Source organism: Lolium perenne, chromosome 7, assembly GCF_019359855.2.
Source record: "Lolium perenne isolate Kyuss_39 chromosome 7, Kyuss_2.0, whole genome shotgun sequence".
Taxonomy (NCBI): Eukaryota; Viridiplantae; Streptophyta; class Magnoliopsida; order Poales; family Poaceae; genus Lolium; species Lolium perenne.
In genome coordinates this window covers 100304717-100326479 of record NC_067250.2, presented here as the reverse complement: position 1 = coordinate 100326479, position 21763 = coordinate 100304717, and the positions used below count along the sequence as shown (strand labels likewise).

General features: G+C 45.3%; 2 long non-coding RNA genes across 3 annotated transcripts; one reads left to right on the top strand and one right to left on the bottom strand.

Annotated features, from left to right (window-relative positions):
• Positions 1-2278: 2278 nt before the first annotated feature.
• LOC127316483 (uncharacterized) lies at positions 2279-6138 on the top strand. Of its 2 annotated transcripts, XR_007860458.2 has the most exons (5): positions 2279-2651; positions 2827-3008; positions 4669-4701; positions 5466-5518; positions 5645-6138. It is a non-coding gene; the product is annotated as an uncharacterized lncRNA (long non-coding RNA). The 2 variants fall into 2 exon arrangements; XR_011749381.1 differs by lacking the exon at positions 5645-6138 and having other exon boundaries at positions 2827-4701; positions 5466-5637.
• A 12193-nt stretch (positions 6139-18331) lies between these two features.
• LOC127312747 (uncharacterized) lies at positions 18332-19703 on the bottom strand. Its single transcript, XR_007858565.2, has 3 exons — positions 19537-19703; positions 19321-19381; positions 18332-19146 (listed from the first exon to the last, which is right to left on the bottom strand). It is a non-coding gene; the product is annotated as an uncharacterized lncRNA (long non-coding RNA).
• Between the last annotated feature and the right edge of the window lie 2060 nt (positions 19704-21763).

Sequence of the window (21763 nt, the reverse complement as noted above, 5' to 3'; positions counted from 1 at the left end):
TATGTGAAACTCCTTCAAAATTAAAACCCAAAAGAAATAAAACAATACAAATTAAAAAGAAACCAGATTTAGGGGGAGGGGGGCTAAAACCCTAAACCCTGCGGAGGCCTTTAGTCGCGGTTGGCCAGAAGAACCGCGACTAAAGGTCCTCCGCCCTGGCGCTCGCCTGCGGCCCACGTGGACGGGCCTTTAGTCGCGGTTCGTAAGGAACCGCGACTAAAGGGGGGGGCCTTTAGTCGCGATACTTTGGTCGCGGTTGCGCCACCGCGACTAATGGCAGTTGCCAACCGCGACCAAAGCCCCTTTTTCCACCAGTGCAAGTTACACGATGTAGCTACATTCATTTTCGTTTTTGCAAAAACAAAGGCTCTAAAATGCATTGATCCATGAATCAAGTTTGTTTAGCCCTTGGCTTCGAGCACCGGACCATGAGTGTGGCCTAACCCATCTCGCTGTTCCGTGCTTCTTCTTTTCACTCGCTCCGACGTCTGGTGTCGATTCCTAAAGAACAAAGCCGGTCAGCAATTCGCTGCCAGGAAACGGAATCACATCAGTTAAGTTGGTTACATGGATTTTTTGAAAATTAGGGCCCCATTTGCATTTCACACAGGGGCCCCAAATTTCTGGAGATGGCCCTGCTGTTGGATCATTGCTACCTCGAGCAGGTCTGATTTGATGATAACTTGGCCAGAAAAGCACATTTTTTTTTTACTTCAGCCTCAATATAAGGTGCGGTAAGATGGGCATTTTCCTCATCGGAAATTTGTGGAATATACAAGATTCGTTCATCGCGAAGTTCTCCCCAAACATACTTTTGTAATAATTTGTTATGTATGCTTTGGGTTGCTCATGTCCTTTGATCGTACCCTCATCTTGTACAAGAGAGTAAATAAGTTTCTTCCGGTGTCTGCCATTTACTACACTATCTGTACTATTATATTAGAGTTGATCGTATTTTTCGATCAAGGAGCATCGCCCCAGCCTCTGCATCCAAAGGATGCACACAGCTTTCTTTTATTAAATTATTCGCAAAGCCTTACAAGGAGAATACAAAGATTAACTTGAAGCCTCCTACTTAGCGATAACTCACTATACCTACGATGAAGGGGGACCAAGAACAAGACCATACTCCCTGACGGTACACCAACGCACATCATCCAATAAAGCAAAATCCTGAGGGTGTGCCATTGCACACGTCGCAGAGTTCGCAACCACCATCTATCTCGAACCCATCTCCAAGTGAGATCAACGCATTGACCGTGCTAGACCTGTCGTCGATGTCACCATGACGCCAGACAGCTCCACCATCCTGCACGCGTCCAGCAATCCTCGCCCGTCTTCGACACCCCGCAGCTCCAAGCCGCTGAGAATCATTGACGACAACGTGGTAGATGAACACCACACCACCAAGATCCACCTCCATCCAGCCGCTGCTCCAAAAATGATGCCCCAAGAGGTAGAACGACCCAAGGAGAGCCGTCATCGTCCGATCCTGGCTGGATCTAGGGTTTCCCCCGGAGCAGCACGAGTGAGTAGCCGCAGACTGCGACGACGATGCCTTCAAGAAGGAAGCGACGCTTAACGCCGCCATCGCCCGCCAATCGAGGCACGGTTTTCACCGACAGCCGCGAATCCCCAACTCGGCGAGAACATGCGGAAAGGCCAGCAAAGATGATGCCTTCGCAAGGGAACGACGCCAATAGCCGCCGCCATCATCCGCCAAGAACAAAGTCAAGTCACGGTTTTCACCGGTGGCCCCTTCACCGCTAGCTCGCCGTCGACTAGATCTTCATCGCCGAAGTCGACGGATCATGTGATCCGCCACCCCAGCAACCAGCCGACCACCTCTGGCGAAGAAGAGGGCCGCCTCCACCGTCGAACCCAGGGCTGCTGCCCCGGGCGCCCTCGTGCCGCGGAAGAAGCCCAAGATCACCTCCACGCCCCGGCGATAGGCGGGGGGATGCAGCGGCACATATCAAAGAACCTGGCCGCCGCCCACCACGAGCCACCACCGGCGTGCCGCAGCGTCGACGGGAGGCGGGGAGGCCGCAGCGCAGCGAAGCCGAATGTCATACAACGTGTTTGGTGAAGGAGAATGAAAGCATCCAGACCCTCCAATCTAATCTGAGGTCTCCGCTCTAACATCCAACCATCCGATCAAATTTAACAACAAGTTGCCCCTACTTCATGTGCTAGAGCTAATCAAATCACTAATCAATACAAATTAATTAGCACATATATCTTGCCTTGCATTTCCCCAAAAGAATGAAAGATTTGTTCAAAAAAAAGAATGAAAGATAGGAAGCAATCCTCTCACCCCTTCCTCCTGTCCCCGAATCCTCGTCTCCTTCCTCTCGTCTAGATCACCTCCGCCATCTCCCCTATGAGGACCACACCGCCACCAGGAGCGCCAACTCCATCTCTGGGTGTTGCTCCCATCATGAATCCCAAATTGGGGGTGCGGGAAAAGCGGACGAAGCTCCCCCTACTGTTGTCTGATCCAGTAGTGGCCATGGTCGACCATTGGAGTGGCGCTCCTGGCCTCTGCCGTTCTTGTCGCGAGGGCTCGTGGTCCAGGGACTTGTGGCGCCGCCTTTCCATCTACCGGCGGAGGAGCTCGAGGAGCTACAACTACCTCGACACTGTCACATGTACGTCACTCTCATCTCTCTCTTAGACGCCTTGTTGCGCTGGCGGGCGTTGCCAATGGTAATGGTAACAGATAAGATGTTGGATCTCTATTCTCCAACATCTTATTTTTTGCTTCTATTTTTTCAAACCCAACACTGCAACACTTTATTTCTGACTCCTGTGCTCCATGTGCAGCACTGCAATAAGATGCTGGATCTCTATTCTCCATGGATTCCTGGATGAGCTTTGTCCAATTACTACTGACAAGCGAATGTGCTATGGAAGATGTGCATACTACGTACAGTAGGAGCTGATGCATGTGAGCTTGATGTTGGAGTGAGATTTCTGATTGATTGCATTGTCACGATGAAGCAAAGGTACAATTTCGGGTTGTCGTTCACAAAGAAATTTGGTGATTTTTTTTGAACAATATATATTGTTTGTGGTTTGAGCTCCCAATATACGAAAATACAAGTCAAATTTTCAATTATCAGTTTTGCAGACCCGTGTCTAATTTAACTGCTATTTTTGTACAAAATTTTGATCTTAGGAAGTATGTAAGGTAAGGTCTGCAGACTAGAGAGTAAGTGAGGATGGGTAGAAGAACATTTTCCTCTAAAAAAATGTAGGAGATAGGGGAGCACATTCACACAGAATCAACCATGGTATGTGGACTATAGCAAATGTGTCTTTGATGCTTACCACTGCAAAAAATTCAGTCACTCGGAGTAAACTATAGCAATTGTATATGTATAGTTAATAATGCTTGTGCTTCTGGATTTTTTTTATTCTTAGTTTACTTATGATTTTACCTATATCAGTTAGGAATTTTAGTCATGTGCAGTGTTGTAGATTACTGCGGTTGAGTATAGATTTTGGTAACTATTGTAACAATATATTCGGATAAAAATCGAAGATCCTTTGACCTTTCTTGGCTGTTGGTATGATGGAAATATTTTCCACCGTGTTGAGGAGCACCATCCGACAGAAACTAACAAGTTCACAGGTTAGGTTGCAACATGTAGTGGTTGTTGCTACTCTATACTCCTGGCTGGTACAAAAAGATATTTACAAAGTTTTACTTCTTTTGCCTTTCACACATGCTCATATTTTTGAGATTCATTTTGCACGTGTACATATCATTTATAGCTCTGATTTCTGTTCAAGATTTTACGTGTAGATTCAATATTTTCCATTGCATTATCTTGAGGTTCGCTCTTTATTTTCAGAGGCACACACTTTATGGGATTTATCCATGAAAGACATGCCATGCATAAGAATCATGTTCCTCTCTCTGTATATACAACTAACTGGTATATGCCACTCATAAGGATTGTGTAGAAAATTAATTTCTGGAACTTCAATATTTTCAACTACCTTGGTAAGTACTCCCTCTGATCATCTTTAATCGACATCACATATGTACGTAGATAGGGTACTCGATGTGCATGGCTCACGTCGATTTATTTAGATCGGAGGGAGTAACTTTTCTTTCGGCCCAATCACTTCGACTCGCGGATGGAACTTTAAAATTTATGTTTGATTATATGCATTGCCAAAATGTTGGCTATAAGTACAAAATTTTATATGTAGCCACTTTTTGTTGGCTAGTAAAATCTATTTTGTCTATGTAAATCTGGTTTGGAGAAGATAAATTGAGAAAATGCACACCCATCTTCATTGTATATATGTCGTTATATTTGTGTAGGAATTTATAGCCTCCAGATATAGCTATGTATGCAAAATGTACACGTGAAGTGAATGAATAATAAGACAAGAAGATTTAGCTTGCCTTAGAGGTTATGTTACTAAGCTTTAGCCTTACAGTCTTGGTGATTCTATGGTTGACGACGTGATGAGTTATAATGATATTAATTATAAATGTTTTTCTTGCAAGAGATTAATATATGATTTTACCCTAGAAGCCCATATTCACCTTATTCTGACGTTGCCATCAAAGCCAAACAGATGCATTGCACAAGTAATATCACCGCTACGTGTTATTTTCTAGGTCTGATCTTGGTTTGTTTGTCGTAGGGAATCCTTGGTGGGGAGTCCATTGTTCAAAAGGTAATAACTGAGAATCCATGGATTATGTAATTTCTCAGCATGATATTTGCTAATAGTAGTTACTGAAACATAAAATGAGAAGTCCCCAGTGTATGCTTCGTATGGGAAGTTTCTGATTATGTGGGATGTATTCCTCTTGAACTATGTACCGTCGAAATTTCAGCGAACCATATTGCATCCCTCGGCTATGATCTTGTTTATTTTGCTCGATTTTTTTGCTCAAAACATGATAATCCATTGTGCTATCTATGTATATTTCAATTATGTTTGAGTTTTTTTGTGGCGGATATGGTGAGTACTTTAACCATTTGCCATATTTACCTGCTATTTTAAAATATAACTTAAAGACCTCGACCTTGATATTCATTGTTTGATCTTTGAAAAACCTAAGGCCTCATAGTTTAAGAAGGTAAATGATAAATCCCACACCTTAGATATTCGTAATTTACTATGCATTTTTCCTTATTTGTCTAGAGTAAGTGATAAGGTAGCTTCTAGACTGCCTTGGCGATTGACTCGCACTGGCATACCGCCTTAGTTTTTCTAATTTCAACATTATATGAAGCTAGCAAGCCATCATGGATTTTTTGGCATTACTATTAACTGTTCGAATGTTGCCTTTTGATACCATTGGACATTTCGTTCAGAAGAATTGCTTTACAGTTTACATCTTTCTTGTATTCTACAGAAAGTACCAATGGCGAACATATATTGTTTAGATTGATTGACCGGTTAATTCCTTCTTGTCCTATTTCATTTTGTAGGAGATGAGGTGAAGCATCCCCAGCTCTTCCAGCCGCCCTCAATACACGATTAGGTGGGATAAAGTAGCTCCAGTTTGGCACGAATAATGGCTTCTTCTTATTGAAATTGGGCACTAATAGTTTGAGAACCACATTTTCCTTATGTTATTGTTGCTGATCTTTATTTCTCCTCGAAATAGGCTCTCGCCCCGCTTTATAAATAAAGCCAACACAGTCATACAAGATTCAGATCCAACACGATGAGGACAACACACACAACAACAACAGTCTGCTGGGACAACAACATAACATGCCCAGAGGAACTAGAAAAGCGATACAACCCCAAAAGAAGAGGCCACTCAGAGGCTAGACGACGTAGAAAGGCGACGGGCCGCCGCAAGAAGATCCTCCAACATGTCGTCCAGGCGCTCCTTGTCCTGCTGTCTACACAGCGGGTACCACTGCTGCAACAAAGCCAAGAAAGAGAATAAGGAGTCAGAAGCGCGTCGAGGCAGGATACGCTCAATGACCAACTTATTACGCACAGTCCACAAGGTCCAGGTCAAGGCCGCGAACAATAACCAGAAGAGGCGCCTCCTCCTACCGGTGTTGTTCGCATGGGCCTCGATGAACTCCCCGAGGTCTGAGGCCTGCCACTCAGGCCCCAGCGCCTCCTGGAGGAAACACCAGAGGAAACGGGCCGCGGGGCAGGAGAACATTATGTGGGTCACCGTCTCCGGGACCGCACACAATGGACAAAGCCCGTCGCCCGGCCCGTGCCTCTTCGCAACCTCCACCCCAGAGGGAAGGCGATCCCTAAGCAACTGCCAAAGAAAGATCTTCGTCTTAAGCGGGATAGGCGCTTTAAAAAGAGGGGCCGTCCAAGGCAGCGAGGGGCCCCTAAACAAGGCCCTATAGGCCGTTCTCACGGAGAACGATCCGGATGGCGACAAGCGCCAAGATGGCGAGTCTAGTCCTCCCGGCAAAGCTTCCGGGAGGAGGTTCCGCAGCCGAGTCAGGCTCAGGGCCTCTCCCTGGGTGAGACCGCGATGGAACAAGATATCCCAGCCCCCTGGGCGGCATCGGAGACAAGAATAGGGGGGTCGGCGCAAATGGCAAAGAGGTCCGGGAAGTCAAGGCAAATGGGGCGATCACCCAGCCACGGGTCAAGCCAGAACATGGTCCCTCTACCATCGCCTATGGAGAGGGAAAGTCCCGCTCTAATCTCCTGCTTAATGTCCTGGAGGGTTCTCCAAAACTGAGATCCCTCCCGGCGGTCGCAAGCAAGGAGTGGCCGGCCCCGTAGGTATTTCACCTTAATTAACTTAAGCCACAGACCCCCGTCATCAGAAAGGATCCTCCAAACCCATTTAAGCATGAGGGCCACATTCATGTGACGAGAGGAGATGATCCCTATGCCCCCAAGATCCTTGGGGGCGCACACATCGGCCCATTTGACCATGTGGTATTTTTGGCGGCCTGTCCTGTCTTGCCAAAAGAAGCGCGAGAGCTCTTTGTCAAAGGCCGCATGTACCCCTTCGGGGAGGATGTACAGGCTCATGATATACATGGGCAGACTAGACAGGCACGAATCAATGAGAACCGTCTTGCTACCCTTGGAGGTGAACCTCCCGCACCACGGTTCAGCCTTCGCTCTAACTCGCCCCACCAAAGGGGCGAGATCTCTAATAAGGATCCTAGAATCCCTAATAGGTACTCCCAGGTAGTTCACAGGGAAGGTTGCCAACCTGCAATTGAGGTTGTCAGCGATCCGCTGCTGGGTTTCCGGAGGGTACCCCAAGACCACAACCTCACTTTTGTCAAAGTTTATTTTGAGGCCCGACATGGCCTCGAAACAGAGGAGTAGGAACTTGGTGTTTTGGATATCTAGGTCCGACCCCTCGAACATGATCATGGTATCGTCCGCATACTGGAGGTGGGTCACCCCTCCACCAGGGATCAAGTGCCCGACCACTCCAGTAATATGGCCCGAAATCCTAGCCCTCTCCAGGATGGGAGTCAACCGCCGCGTTGAAGAGGATAGGGGATAGGGGGTCCCCCTGTCGCACCCCACACGCCGGCCTAAAATAGGGGCCCACTTCCCCATTGATGTTAATGGCTGTGCTGCCATACATCACCGTCTGCATAATCCAGCCAATCATCCGGTCGTCAACGCCCCTCCTCTGAAGGACCTGTCGGAGGAAGGACCAGTCCAACTGGTCGTACGCTTTTTGGAAGTCAAGTTTTAAGAAGACACCCCTCTGGTGACGACTTCTGACCTCATGCACAATCTCATGCAGAGCAAGGATCCCATTATGGATATGGCGGCCCTTAAGGACGGCAAACTGGTATTGGTGCGTAATCGCTCCATTACCGGCGCCAACCTCACTGCGCACACCTTGGAGAACAACCGCTGGATTACGTTAATGATAGTAATTGGCCTGAATTGGCGTATATCTGTGGCCCCCACTAACTTGGGGATCAGGGTAATAACACCGTAGTTCAGGCGCCTCATATCAAGAGTTCCAACGTAGAACTCTTGGAACATTGGCATGATGGTCTCCTGGAGTTTCGTCCAGAATTTTCGGAAGAAAACAACCGGAAGCCCATCAGGGCCAGGGGCCGAGCAAGCCTTCATGCCCTCAAGCGCACTCCGGACTTCCGTAGAGAGGAACGGAAGGGTAAGAGCGGCATTCTCATCGTCGGAGACCCAGGCCCTAGCTGGCCATAGGTCTGCCGCGAGGGCAACCCCTGTCCTGGGGCCAGCCGCAAAGAGACCTTTATAAAAGGTATAGATATGGGTGGTGATATCCCCGGCCGCCTCCAGTAGGAGATCACCATCCCAAAGACAGGGGATGGAACACTTCCGGCGACGACCATTAGCAATCGCATGGAAGTAGGTAGTGTTCGCATCCCCCTGGAGGAGCCAATTCTGGCGACTCCGTTGTCGCCAGAAGACCTCCTCCCCACGGTAGATCTCCATGAGCGAGTGTTCAAGGGCATAGCGCTGAAGCCACTCCTCATCGCCTAAGCCCACCTCGTCCGCGACACGATCTAACTCCAGGATCTGGCGCAGGAGGAGGTCCTTCTTCTGGCGTACCTCCGCCCCGAGGTTAGCCCCCAGCCTCTCATAAACTGGCGGGCAAGCTTCGTGCAGTGATGCCAAACATCAACTGCGTTGAAGACCCGCGGAGGGGACTCTGCCGCCCGCTCCCACTTGTAGCCAACCGCCTCCACGAACCCTGGCTGATTAAGCCAGAAGTTTTCAAAGTGGAAGCGGTTAAGCCTCGGGGGGGTAGAGCCCCCCGAGCACAGTAGGAGTGGGGAGTGGTCAGACCCGATCCTAGTAACCGCTCTGAGGGTGCAAAGTGGGAATTCCATTTCCCATTCAACCGACACAAAGACCCGGTCCAGCACACTCTGGACCGGGTCAATGCGGTTGTTGCTCCAAGTGAACCGAGCTCCCACTCTAGTGATCTCTCTAAGGGCGAGATCCGCAAGGCAGTCGTTGAACATCCGCATCCTAGGGATGTCCACGCGACGCGAGCTCTTGTCCTCCGGGGAGCGTAACAAGTTAAAATCGCCGGCCACCACCACAGGGGTGGTACAACGGGCGATCTTATCCCGCAGCTCCTCCAAGAAGGACTGAGACCTCGAATGGTCCACCGGCCCATAAACAATAATAACCTCCCAGCTAAGGTTAGAACGTTTATGGGTGATGGCCATACTCACGAAGAACTCGCCGTGCTCCATATCCTCAACCTCGAAGGTATCCTCCTTCACGCCTAGAAGGATGCCGCCCGAGTGACCCGACGCAGGGCGCCAATGCCAGGCGAACTTGTGCCTACTAAGACCCTCCAGCTCGTGGAGGAGGAAGGACTCCTTAATCGTCTCTTGGAGCCCCACAATATCCACGTTTTCGCACCGCATGTACTCCTTCAGTTGTTGTTTGCGACCCGGGGCCTCGAACCCCCTAATGTTCCAAACGAGTGAGAAGAAGGGCTCACTCATTGGAAACATTAGATTGGGGGGTTCCCCTACTGGGAACCGAGCGAGCCCTACTACGCGTCGAGGGTCCGGACGGTGGTCGAGGAGGTCTCCCTTGTGGTCCCCTAACCTGGGGGGCCGTGTTAGAACTAGCCAAAGGGATAGACCCAATGGTAGTCTCCAGACCAGACCCATGTGCCAGCTGCACAGGGTCGGACAGGGTCGCAGTGGTCGCCCTCTCGCGCTCCAACTGAGCGCGAGAGGCTGCGAGCACGCCATCGTAGACCTCCTTGGCCTGAATCGCCGCCAGCTGTTTAGCCCGAGGGCCGCGTTCACCCCTGAAAATCACACCACAATCCGACGCCACCTGACCAAGGTGGTCGAGCGACGCCGTAGCAAGAACAGAGAACCGAGAGCCCGACGGGGGAGAAGGGGGAGCAGAGGGGGAGGGGCGAGGAGTGGGGCGGGTACCTGAGTCGAGGTTGCGGGCTGCAGCCCGCCGCTCGGCCTGCTCAGCTACAGCCTCTGCCCCGGTGCGGGAGCGAGCGAGTCTAGCGCTGTGGCGGGACGGCTGGGTGGACTGGCGCTGGCGTCGCGGGGGCCTCGCCTTGGGGCCAGCCACGGGAGTGTTGGGGAAGACCGAGGCTGGCTCCAGGACGGTAGGACCAGGGGTCGCAGGGCCCAGGGGCGAGGTGGGAGTAGAGCCTGGGGAGCGCGTGTAGCAGACCAGTCCTGGCGACCTCGGCGACTGCGGGAGGCCCACGTCCAACCCCACGCTCGCCGACGACGTCTCCTGGGGGAAGTTGGACCCGTATTCCAGGATGGACAGGCCGCAAGTCTCCACAGTGACGACAGGGCGAGCGTTGGGGAACACTGTCCCCAACTTGGCCGGCGCGCTCCTGTGAGACTGCGCCGACTGCCCCTCAGGCCTGGCGACCAGAGCTGCTGCTGCCCCGGCCCCGGCAGCAGGAGCCGGTCGCTGAGAGGACTCCTCGCCGTCGCCGCCCAAGTCGTCCTCAGAGTCCCCATCGGAAGAATCATCATCATCCTCGGCGTCGTCGTCATGGTGGGACTGAGAGGGGTCGATGGGAGGAGTCTGAGACCCCGCCTGGGTCTCATCTCCCTCCACCTCAACCGTCAAGGCCCGGCCACCCTTCCCAAAGAAGACGTGTGGAAGAGTGCAGGCGAGCTTCGCGGGCTCAGGGCAGAGGATCAGCATGCGCACCGGCCCGGCGCCTGGGAGAGAGAGGGGGTCCACGGTGACAAGCTTGCCAATGGTCTGGGAGATGAGCTCAATGATATGGTCACTCCTAGCCTCCTCCGGAATGCCGTGGACCCGGACCCAAACCTCAGACAAAGTAGCCACAGTAACAGGATCCACACAAGACGGCTTGACAGAGACGCAGATGTTGTTGGCCGGAAGGATGGTCGAGTTGCTCCAAGATAGAGCGCTGATCTTTATTTCTGACATATGAGAATACGGAAGACCCTACAAGAAATTTCCATGCTCAGCTACTTGAAGATCGAATCAGCTGCACATGGGCCATCTCGTATGTACTTCACCATGTATAATTTAATTTGTCTCTAAGAGAGTGTATTTTATCTCATGAGGGTGGTGTTCATTCAGCAGTATGCCTCCTAATACAACTTCTATGATAAATATTTTGCTTAAAATATTGGTGGATCATGATTCTTGTAAATAAATAAAGATTGGTGAGTTCTTATGGTTTGTGTCCTTAAAGTATTTACAAAGTATTTTTCATCCATGTAGATTTGATGTACTTTATTTTTCTTCGACCAGAGTAGGAGCCAGAACCGTGTACATTATCAGCACTAAATACCATATATTTTAGCCTCAGAAAACATGATAAATCTGCAGACTAGGGGGTACAAACTTTGAATCTTCTAAAATTTGTCCGATTTGTCCTTTTGCTGAAACCAAAATAATATGTATTTCACATTAAAATTTGCACACTTGTAGTGTACTTCACTACATACATGTTTCTTATATGGACTTTTTTGAGACTTCAAAATCAACTTCTCAAAAATTTCAAAAAATGAGCTCCCTATAGCACGGTTCCATGTTGACTTATTGGGTACGTGCATCTTGTATTGATGTTGTCAATTATATTTTGACTGTTTACCTCTAGATCATGTTTTTTTGTTTTGTTTAAGGTGGCATGAAAGCCCAACATGATAATGAATGCACTACCTCTATGTTGGTCGGCGTATAGCAAGAATTCAGGATAAAGACACAAATGTGTTGTTTCGATATAGTCATCCATAACATATATATTATTCTTGACCCACTCATTTATAAAAATATGTAAATCAATTTCTCTATATTTATCGTGTTTATTAGCCAGTAGCAACGCACGGGGCATTCACCTAGTGAAAGTATCTTATATTCAAGTTCCCTTCTAAAATGAATTTGGCCTTTCGAACGTTGATACCATTTGAGTTCCTTCTCTCGCAGAAGACAAGCAATCTACGCATTGGATTGACTATTGAGTTAAATATCTTGCATAGACAATGGTCGTACTTCTATGAAGGCTTCTAACTCATCAATAACGGATGATAAGCGAAGCCTTTTTTAAGTGCCCAGACATATGTCTTGACCATCCTCCAAGGTATTTACGCATTACGTGTATTTTATTATTCCACCTTTGGATAGGATTATCGTTGGATACAGGTTTCTCCCACACTTTACTAATTATGTCAGAAAAACCTTCATGATGTAGCCATCAAGTTTAAACTTGAATTGACGTTCTTATGGTTACAAGTATAGGAGCATGCTCTGACAACGCCTCAATACATGCTAGGTCTCGTACTATGACCAGTGAAAATTTAGATTCCCAATTAGTGTTCATTAGTACACAAGCCAATTTTCTTATGTAGAGAAGGTTATTACGCAAGTAAACTGCCTCTCAATCATTGAAACCTTTCTTAAATCTAGACCGACAATAACAATATTGAACAAGAAAAGCTAATAGTTATCAAATTTATCTTTAATCTTCTCGTGTGGATATCTTAGAAAATTAAAGTGCCCACCTATAAGAATATGATGATATGTGTTGTCTTTGCCAAGTCAAGCAATTCATGGAGGAAAGCAGCTTTATAAAAATGAATTTGGCCTTCTAAAATGAATTTTTCCTTCTAAAATGAATTTGGCCTTTCGAACGTTGGAACCATTTGAGTTCCTCCTCTGGCAGAAGACAATCAATCTACGCATTGGATTGACTATTGAGTTTAATCTCTTGCGTAGATAATGGTCGTACTTCTGTGAAGGCTTCTAACTCATCAATAACGGATGATAAGCGAAGCCTTCTTAACTACTCAAACATATGTCTTGACCATCCTCCAAGGTATTTACGCATTGCGTGCATTTTTTATTCCATCTTTGAATAGGATTGTGGTTGGATGCATATTTCTCCAACACTTTCTTAACCATGTCAGAAAAACCTTGATGATAGCCATTCAAGTTTAAACTTGAATTTACCTTCTTATGGTTACAAGTATAGGAGCGTGCTCTGACAACGCCTCAATACGTGCTAGGGTCCATACTATGCCCAGTGGAAATTTAGATTCCCAATCTGTATTCACTAGCAAATAAAGGTGCGGTGGCACGCCGCGCACGTGTAGCTACATTTTTTTAATTGCTAGGTTATTTAATAATTTACAGAGTGCCAGGTTGAAAGTGTGGTGTACTAAAAAGGGAACGGGGACATTTTCGCAATTCACCGGGCTATACGGTTGTCTGATTTGGTGGGCTGCACTACAATACATGGCCCATATGTGACGAATCAATACTGATTGCTTCGTCTCATCCTCTAAAACATGATTGCCTCGTCTCATTTTTTTTGCTAGATTCTTTCTATATTTTTAGTATAGTACATATGTCTTGACTGACGCAAAAAGTGTCTTTGACACATGGGCACCAGGGCTCCCTTCAATTTCAGATTTTTAAAATTTCTAAAATCTCAACTTCTATCTTTAAAAATTATGGTGTTAAATATATAGATAGATATGTATAATATGGATGTATGCAAAAAAGTCCCGTTAAAAGTTACGTTGTATTTTGGGAAATATAAAAAAGATAAATTTGTGACAGTAAATGTTAGTACAATAGTATTAAAATAGTATGTCTTTTTATCAAAAATTTGTTTATTTTGTATTTATCAAAATTTAAAGTATTTTTTATTGGGACTTTTTGCGTAAACTCCTCCTATACATATCTATCTACATATTTAATGCCAAAATTTTTGGAAAAATAAAAGTGTGAGATTTAAAAAAAAATTAAAAATCTGAAAGTGGAGGGAGCACTGGTGCCCATGTGCACCAAATCCCCATCCTGACTGACGGGACTCAGGCGATAAGAAGAAAAGAAAAGAAATAGTGTCCAAACGCCTATCGATGAGCAGAACCATTCGAGATTTGTGAGTAAGTGTCCGATAGAGAAGAGAAGCGGGAGTTTTACTCCGTCACCGTCCCCACCGATATGGCCTAGCTGCAGGCCAAGATCCAACAGCTCGCCGTCGCTAAGTTCATTAGCGAGCTTGGAGAGGGAGGACCACCGGTCGCTAGTACGAAGCAGAGGCAGGAAGAGCAGCAGAGCGGGAAGAATCGGTGGTAGCAGCCATCGGCAGATGGAGAGCAACATAAGGTGAATTGGGAGGAAAATGATTGAAGTGACCGGTCTGAGTAAGCATGCTGATCCATCAGCTGGCTGGTATGTTATTATTTCTTGACTACTTTATACTGAAAACGGGTATCTGTTACACTGCAATGCTAGAAGCATCAAAATCTGAAAAGTGAACAACTTGACTGTATCATACTATTTCGCTGTGAACAATTGAACTATTGTGTTTGCATATTAATTGGTACCATCAAGTTAAAGGAAACAAAGGAGAAAAGTGACAGCAGTCTCCTGAATTTTATTCTCAAAATGAATAATTGACGGATTCTTGTGTTGGACGGTACATATAAACTAACTAAATCTAGAAAAGCAAGGCAAAAGCCAAATCTATATAGTATAAAAGATAGCCCATTACCAAAGGACCCAAGCAGAACAGGAAGAGATGATATGGAAACAAATACTGATTATGTTACAACCATACAAATAGTCACTAATTACGGCAGAGGGGCCGCTGAACATGGGATACACCACCTGGTAATTTTGTACTCGAAAGTTCAGTAGTTCTTGTGGGTAGCTTAAACACTGAATGTAACAGTCATCTACAAATAGTTGAAGTTCCGTACCTGACTACTTGAGAAATATCCTAGTCATGCAATCAGTTGTACCGATATATCTGTGTTAAAAATCCCAGTTTTTCCTATCACCCTAACACACTACTTCATTATAAAAATGACATAGAAGAACTACTAATTCAGTAATAAATGTCATCTTACTGAGCCAAGCTGATATGATAAAACCGAAACGTTGCAATTAAAACAGCTTCAAAGCATTTATGCAGAAAGAATACATGATCACAAAAGGTCCCAGTACAAACTTACTGGCTGCACTTGTATTCAAGGGGCAGCGAGAATGAGCAGGAAACTTGATGGCGTCAGTAAAGAGTTAATTCTGTAAAAAGAACAGTGAAAACAACGTTAATGAACTGATTGTGCAAAATACATATACTAATAGTCTAACAGTATGCGCGCGACGTTTGCATTTTAAACTACGCCGAGGACATGGAGGTGTGGTAGGATTCACAGGATAAACAACATGAAAAAAATATCCAAAATTAGGTAGTGGTTTGCAGAACATCCAACCTTTACTGCTCCAGGAAAAACAATACAAAGCATCAGCCACTTTAAAAATCAGAATCTAAATCTACTTGTAAATGGCAATGTGATGCAAAACTGCCAATGGGGAAAACAATGTCATTCCATCATCTAGATGTTACAACCGGAAACAAACTGGAAAGTTGCGAAGCTAGCTCTATTCAGAAGTGGATGACGAAGCAACTTCCCATTACATAGTGCAATAGATAAGCGCGCAAAGAAAACATACTACACAAACAAATGACCTAGTACAGCGAATGAACAATTTGTGCCTCCTGTGAGATGATGTGGACGTCCGCAAAGGACTTGTGCCAGTGGTGTTCACGGCGGTACGTTGCGGCGGCGATATGATTATTGGGTGGATGCAATTCCCAGTAGGGTCAGTAGAACTATGTTGGAACTGCACAGTCCTTTGATTCATGTCTACCATCCATTTGATTCAACTGAACACTGCACATCCATAACAATGAATTGTTCCAACCAAGTACTGCTTCGACCATAACTCATCTGAGAAAAATTGTATGACCATAAACTCAAGTGATTATGAGAAATGGCAGTAGATATGGCCACGAAGTACTTTGTTCTGGCTAAAAGAGGAAGGAACGATCCAGTGGATCTGTTGACTTTTAATTGTAGCAAAAGAGAAAGTATATTGCTTATTTGCAGGTGTATGGATTTAGATAATGAGGTGGTGTAGTTGGCAGTACACTTTTTAATGCCTTGTGAGAGCAGGTGTAGTATCAATATATAATAGGCTAAGTAATTATTCTAAAAAAATTAATGGTCATTATGATCTATCTTTTAGTTAGCAGAGATGTGATATAGATGTCCTAGAGTGACCAAATTGTAGAATCATCCATGTACTGCTTTTGATTTATGTTTGCTGCAAATTGCTGCCCTATTAGATATAAGACATGCAGGGGAGGCACACAAATGGAAGTATTAATCTAATCAAAATCAATCAGATCACCAGCACAAAATCTAATAATATAGAGCTAGAATTTTTAGCATGTTTCATCAATATCACATCGAACTACATGGATTTCCGCAACCACCAATTGCAGTGCATCAAGACCCATGGATTCACCAAACAGAAAGTGACTGAAAGAGGATATTCATCCGAGGAAGGAAATATCACCAAGGAATGAATCTAAGTCAGACGCAGTGCATGTTTTCTGAGCATAAAATAAGTGGAATACATCCATGCTTAGAAAAACTGTTGTGAACTAATAATAAAGCGTTAAAAAGGCAAAAATTATAATTACCTCAGAACAGAATTGTATTTTTCTATCCATGATTCCTCATTGGCCAAGACATATGAATCAGTGTCCACATTCTTGTGTGCTTCACTCTTATATACATGCAAGTAGAGCAAGATACCATGTATGAATATTACTATATTATATTACACATCTATTTGTAGACTTACAATGTTGAAGAACATTTTCTAACATGCCATAAAGCAAAAATGGCAGCAACCAAGAGGCAACAAAATATACATGCATATAATTTTAGTAAGAAAACATTGATCAATGCATATAGTGCATGATCGTAAAAGTACTACAGAGATAATGATATTGATACACTAAAAATCAAGTGGTTTAGGATTTTATATCTAGTCACACAAAAGAATGTTCAAATGTCTAGAATCGTAAAAATGTGATACAAATATGGACAACATTCCCAACAAGATTCAAGAAGGCCTATCAAGTCTTGAAATCAAATTTATCATAACCAAAACTCCGGTCATAAATTATGTGGTTGTGTAGAGCAATATTCATGAATTAACTACCAAAAAATAGAACCAGACTTTGGATTGCAACATGAAAACTAATAATGTAAGTAATTAAAATATTACTTTGGATAGACTAAAAACTGAGAAAATAAACAAGTACTCAAAATTAAACCGAATGTCATATTTAGCTTTTGTAGCATTTCCCATTTAGCTCTTGATGAAGGTCGTCGCAAGATATTTTACATTTTATGACCGACATAAGCATGAATAACACATGAGAACTATGCACGTTGGCGAAGTTTCATGGTTCCATGGTTTTAAAGGCACCAAGGCGTCCCAAGGTGATGGGGGGGGGGGGGGGGGGGCCACAACGCCTAGGCGCTCAAGGCGCATTGCAAGGCGACGCCTTTGAGGCTGCCTTGCTTGAAGCAGAGCATCAGGTAGGTAGGATGAGCAGAGGCTAGAAGAGGCAAAGCAGGCAAGAAGAAGTGCATCACATACACACACCAGACACCACCAAGGCACCAAAAGAAACTGTCATGGAAGTTGTACATTGTTTTCCCTCTGGGAGAGGGATGCACCAGTGGGAGGAGTCGCCAGAAGCTTGGCAGGAGCTGGGGAGGCCGACAGATGAAGGAGCAGTAGCAGATCTGGACAGAGCTGGGGAGGTCGCGTGAGAGGAGCTCCCCCTCTCTATCTCCCCTCTCTTTCCACAATAGATGGCCCTCAATTTCCCTCCCAGCCCGCCATTTCCGTTTTCCCCTCCTGCCAGCCCAAAGTTTCCCGCGCACAGAACAGAGGCGTCCAGATTCTTGCAAGGCAGCGATTTGACGCCTAGGCGACGCCTTTGGACGGCTTGGAGATGCCTTTGGACGCCTTGGGCAAAAAACAAAGGCGACGCCGACGCCTTGCCCTCCTGGAACGCTCGGACGCTTAAGCGTCGCTTAGGCGACGCCTTTAAAACCATGCATGGTTCAATCCTAGTCTCTAAATAAGCAAATAGTATCCACCATCACATCTCACTTATTTTTTTCTATGTTCGAGATGGGAGGGGAAGACAACGCGGCAAAAGGATATGGAAATATACTAAGAAGCTGCGATCTCCGTTCCACAGCGAGGTATACAATTTTGGAAGTGAAATATCTAAATAATATAATCCATGTAGAAGCTAGCCTGAAGTAATTGAGTTTCTATTAGTGTCAAATGCAGTACTTTGATTCAACGGTGATGTGCACAACACCTTCATTAAGGACCAATCATCAGAGAAAATAGGAGCTATATTGCACTTAGAAATCCAAGTTCATTGCCATCCTATAAAATTTGTCAACTGTAAAAATAGCCCTGTAACTTCCAAGGAGAACCAGCAACTCCAGAATACTTCATGTCAGTATATTAATTTAAACTGGAAAAACATAGCCTCTTAATAGACTGTACCACATCAGTCACTTTCTTTAACAAATATAAATGCATTGCTGCTCCGAAAAAACATAGCCTCTTAATAGACTGTACCACATTAGTCACTTTCTTTATTCAGAGTTCTCTATAACTATCAAATTTCCGTCGACACCAGGAAAACTTGAACGTTTTTATTCTATAGTACACTCCTAAATGTGAATCACATTAAACAAAAGGTTCAGTGACCTGAATTTTGAATTAGGATTTTTTTTCCTGAAGAAATAGCAAGTATGCATATAGAATGCTATGGGTAGCCTCTTAAAAAAGGATGTTATCAGCAGTTGAAACCGACAAATTCTTTGAATCTATTGCATGCACCTAAGCTTTAATCATACAGGGAAAATATTGTAGTGATTTTAACTTGTAACCCAAACCTTTCCTTGTAAAGAATCAAGAAATAACAAAATAAATAGAAGAAGCTAGCTACAGGCCAAGAAAGAGAGGGCAAGAGTGAAAATCAATCCATAATGCATACAAAGCAACTCGAAAAAAATGCCTGGAAAAAGTATTGCTAAAGTGTGGGTTGTCTACTGCCATTCGATTCAGATACAAAGAGCAGCACGATTTAATGAAATACTTTGAAAATACGTTTACTGACAGATCTCTAGAACCATCAAACCGTCAGCAGCACCAGAACACATGAATTCTTGAATTCAATGGCATGCTCCTAAATACTCATTGTAGTAAGAAAACACTACGGCATTCTGAATTTAGTTTAATTGTGTAGAAACAGGAAATCTGCATCGTAGAATGCTATCACATTTCAGCACCAGACATACATGAATTGTTTGATTCTATCACACGCTTATTAAGCCAACGTTGTAGTACTCTATTTTTTAACACCAAACCATCAGGAAACAGAAAGTATAATCATTGCTTGCCATTACATGTAAAATTGGGAAAAAACATCACCTCTTTTTACGGCATCGCGATGCTTGTCCATGATCTTCCGCATCGGACAGTTGATAGCAGCCTTCTCAGGAGAAACAAAAGAAGTAACAGCATAATTTGTATTCCCTGTGGAACAATTGATTAAATTGGGCTGGCCTCATATTTGTTTTCATGTAGGAGTAAGCAAATAAAATACTGGATAGTAGTGTGTGTGTGTGTGTGTGTTGAGGGAGGTACCTTGCAATCAACAATGATAGAATCCAGTTCATACTTCATATAATCCCTCCGTGCCGAAAAGGATGTCGCATATTTGTCTAAATTTTGATGTATTTCCTTTTCGGGACAATTCTCCACTGATGGCCTTGATGCAACACATATCTCGGCTGACTGACTGCAGTTGTTCCTTTAACCTACATACACGCAAATAGTTATTATGGGGATAGAGATTCAGATGAAGTTGTCACTACGGAGACCCAGATGCAAATCAAAACAACCAGATACGGCTAGAGCTGATCCTATTACAGATCGAAATAGAGCAGGGGTAACATGATTTGACAAACAAACAGAAAAGAAAGAGAGAGCGGAGGGACAGACAGAGTAATAAATCAATTAGAAGCAAAAGCCTTGGCAGTTACGACGGGGCATTGGCTCGCTTCTCACGGCAGCCTGCCTCCTGCCGCTTCAGCCGAAGTCGACGCCGAGCTGACGACCTGTGGAGGTGGCTCGAAGGGCGAGGCACACGGTGGCCGTCCGCCACACCGCTGCTCCTAGCGATGCCGACTTCCCCAACAGGGCCGCACAAGAATGGCCGACTCCCAGCGACATGGGCACCTCCTGCCCCTGGCACAGCTCCTCCCGGTTGGGCCTCATGATGCATCTGCCCGTGGCTATGGCTGCCAACGGCCGGCCAGGCGGAGCCCTCGGATGCGCAGGCGTACAGCCTCGCGGCATGATCCACGAGGAAGAGCAGTCGGAGGAGCGCCGTCGGAGGAGCAGCCGGCGACCAAGCCCAGGGCGGGGCTAGGGTTTCCCGGGCGAGCGAGTAGGGGCGCCGCCGAGCACCACAACGGCGGGGAAACGGGAGAGGAGGAGGAGGCGGAAGCATGGTGCGACGGTGCTGGCTGTGGCCAAAGAAGGGAGCAGGGCACCATCCCTGGAGCAAGGATGCCGCCGGCGGCAATGGAAAAAGAGGGTAGATGAGAGAGAAGAGATAGAGAGGTGGAGGAAAATTGGCTGATGGGGTGGGAAATCGATGCAGCCTTAAGCGGCGTGGGCAGAGGGCACTTTGACCATCCACATGAATGCTACAGCTACGCGAGGATGGAAAGAAAGAATTTGCTTCTGTGTTTTCCAGCTTCCCTAAAAATCTTAGAGAGCACCAAAAGTGCACACATAAAGTTGTTGTGAAAATCAAACTATCTAAACTCATACGTGCCAGCCCATCATTAATCCCAAAAAAAAATCAAAATTAGGAGAAAAAAGGAAGCTGTTAAGGTTTAGTATAGTAGTTATTAATACACAAACCAATTTTTCTTACTATATAGGCTCAGGAAGGTTATTTCCCCAATTAAACTGCCTCCCAATCATTGAAACCTCTCTTAAATTTAGACTGACAATAACAACATTGAATAAGAAAGGCTAATAGTTGTTAAACCTATCTTCACTCTTCCCGTGTGAAAATCTTAGCAAATCAAAGTGCCCACCTATAAGAATAGGATATGTGTTGTCGAGGGTACTGCTTGTGACGGTAAAGCACACGTCCGTTGGGAACCCCAAGAGGATGGTATGATGAGTACAGCAGCGAGTTTTCCCTCAGTAAGAAACCAAGGTTATCAAACCAGTAGGAGATGAAGATCACGTGAAGGTTGTTGGTGAAAGAGTGTAGTGCGGCGCAACACCAGGGATTCCGGTGCCAACGTGGAACCTGCACAACACAATCAAACTACTTTGTCCCAACTTAACAGTGAGGTTGTCAATCTCACCGGCTTGCTGAAAACAAAGGATTAAACGTATGGTGTGGAAAATGATGTTTGCTTGCAGAAAACAAAAAAGAACAATGATTGCAGTAGGTTGTATTTCATATGTAAAAGAATGGACCGGGGTCCACAGTTCACTAGTGGTGTCTCTCCAATAAGATAAATAACATGTTGGGTAAACAAATTACGGTTGGGCAATTGACAAATAGAGAGGGCATAACAATGCACATACATATCATGATGACTACTGTGAGATTTACTTAGGGCATTACGACAAAGAACATAGACCGCCATCCAGCATGCATCTATGCCTAAAAAGTCCACCTTCGGATAGCATCCGCACCCCTTCCAGTATTAAGTTGCAAGCAACATACAATTGCATTAAGTACTGTGCGTAATATAAATAATACAAATATCATTAGACAAAGCATTGATGTTTTATCCCTAGTGGCAACAGCACATCCACAACCTTAGGGGTTGCTGTCACT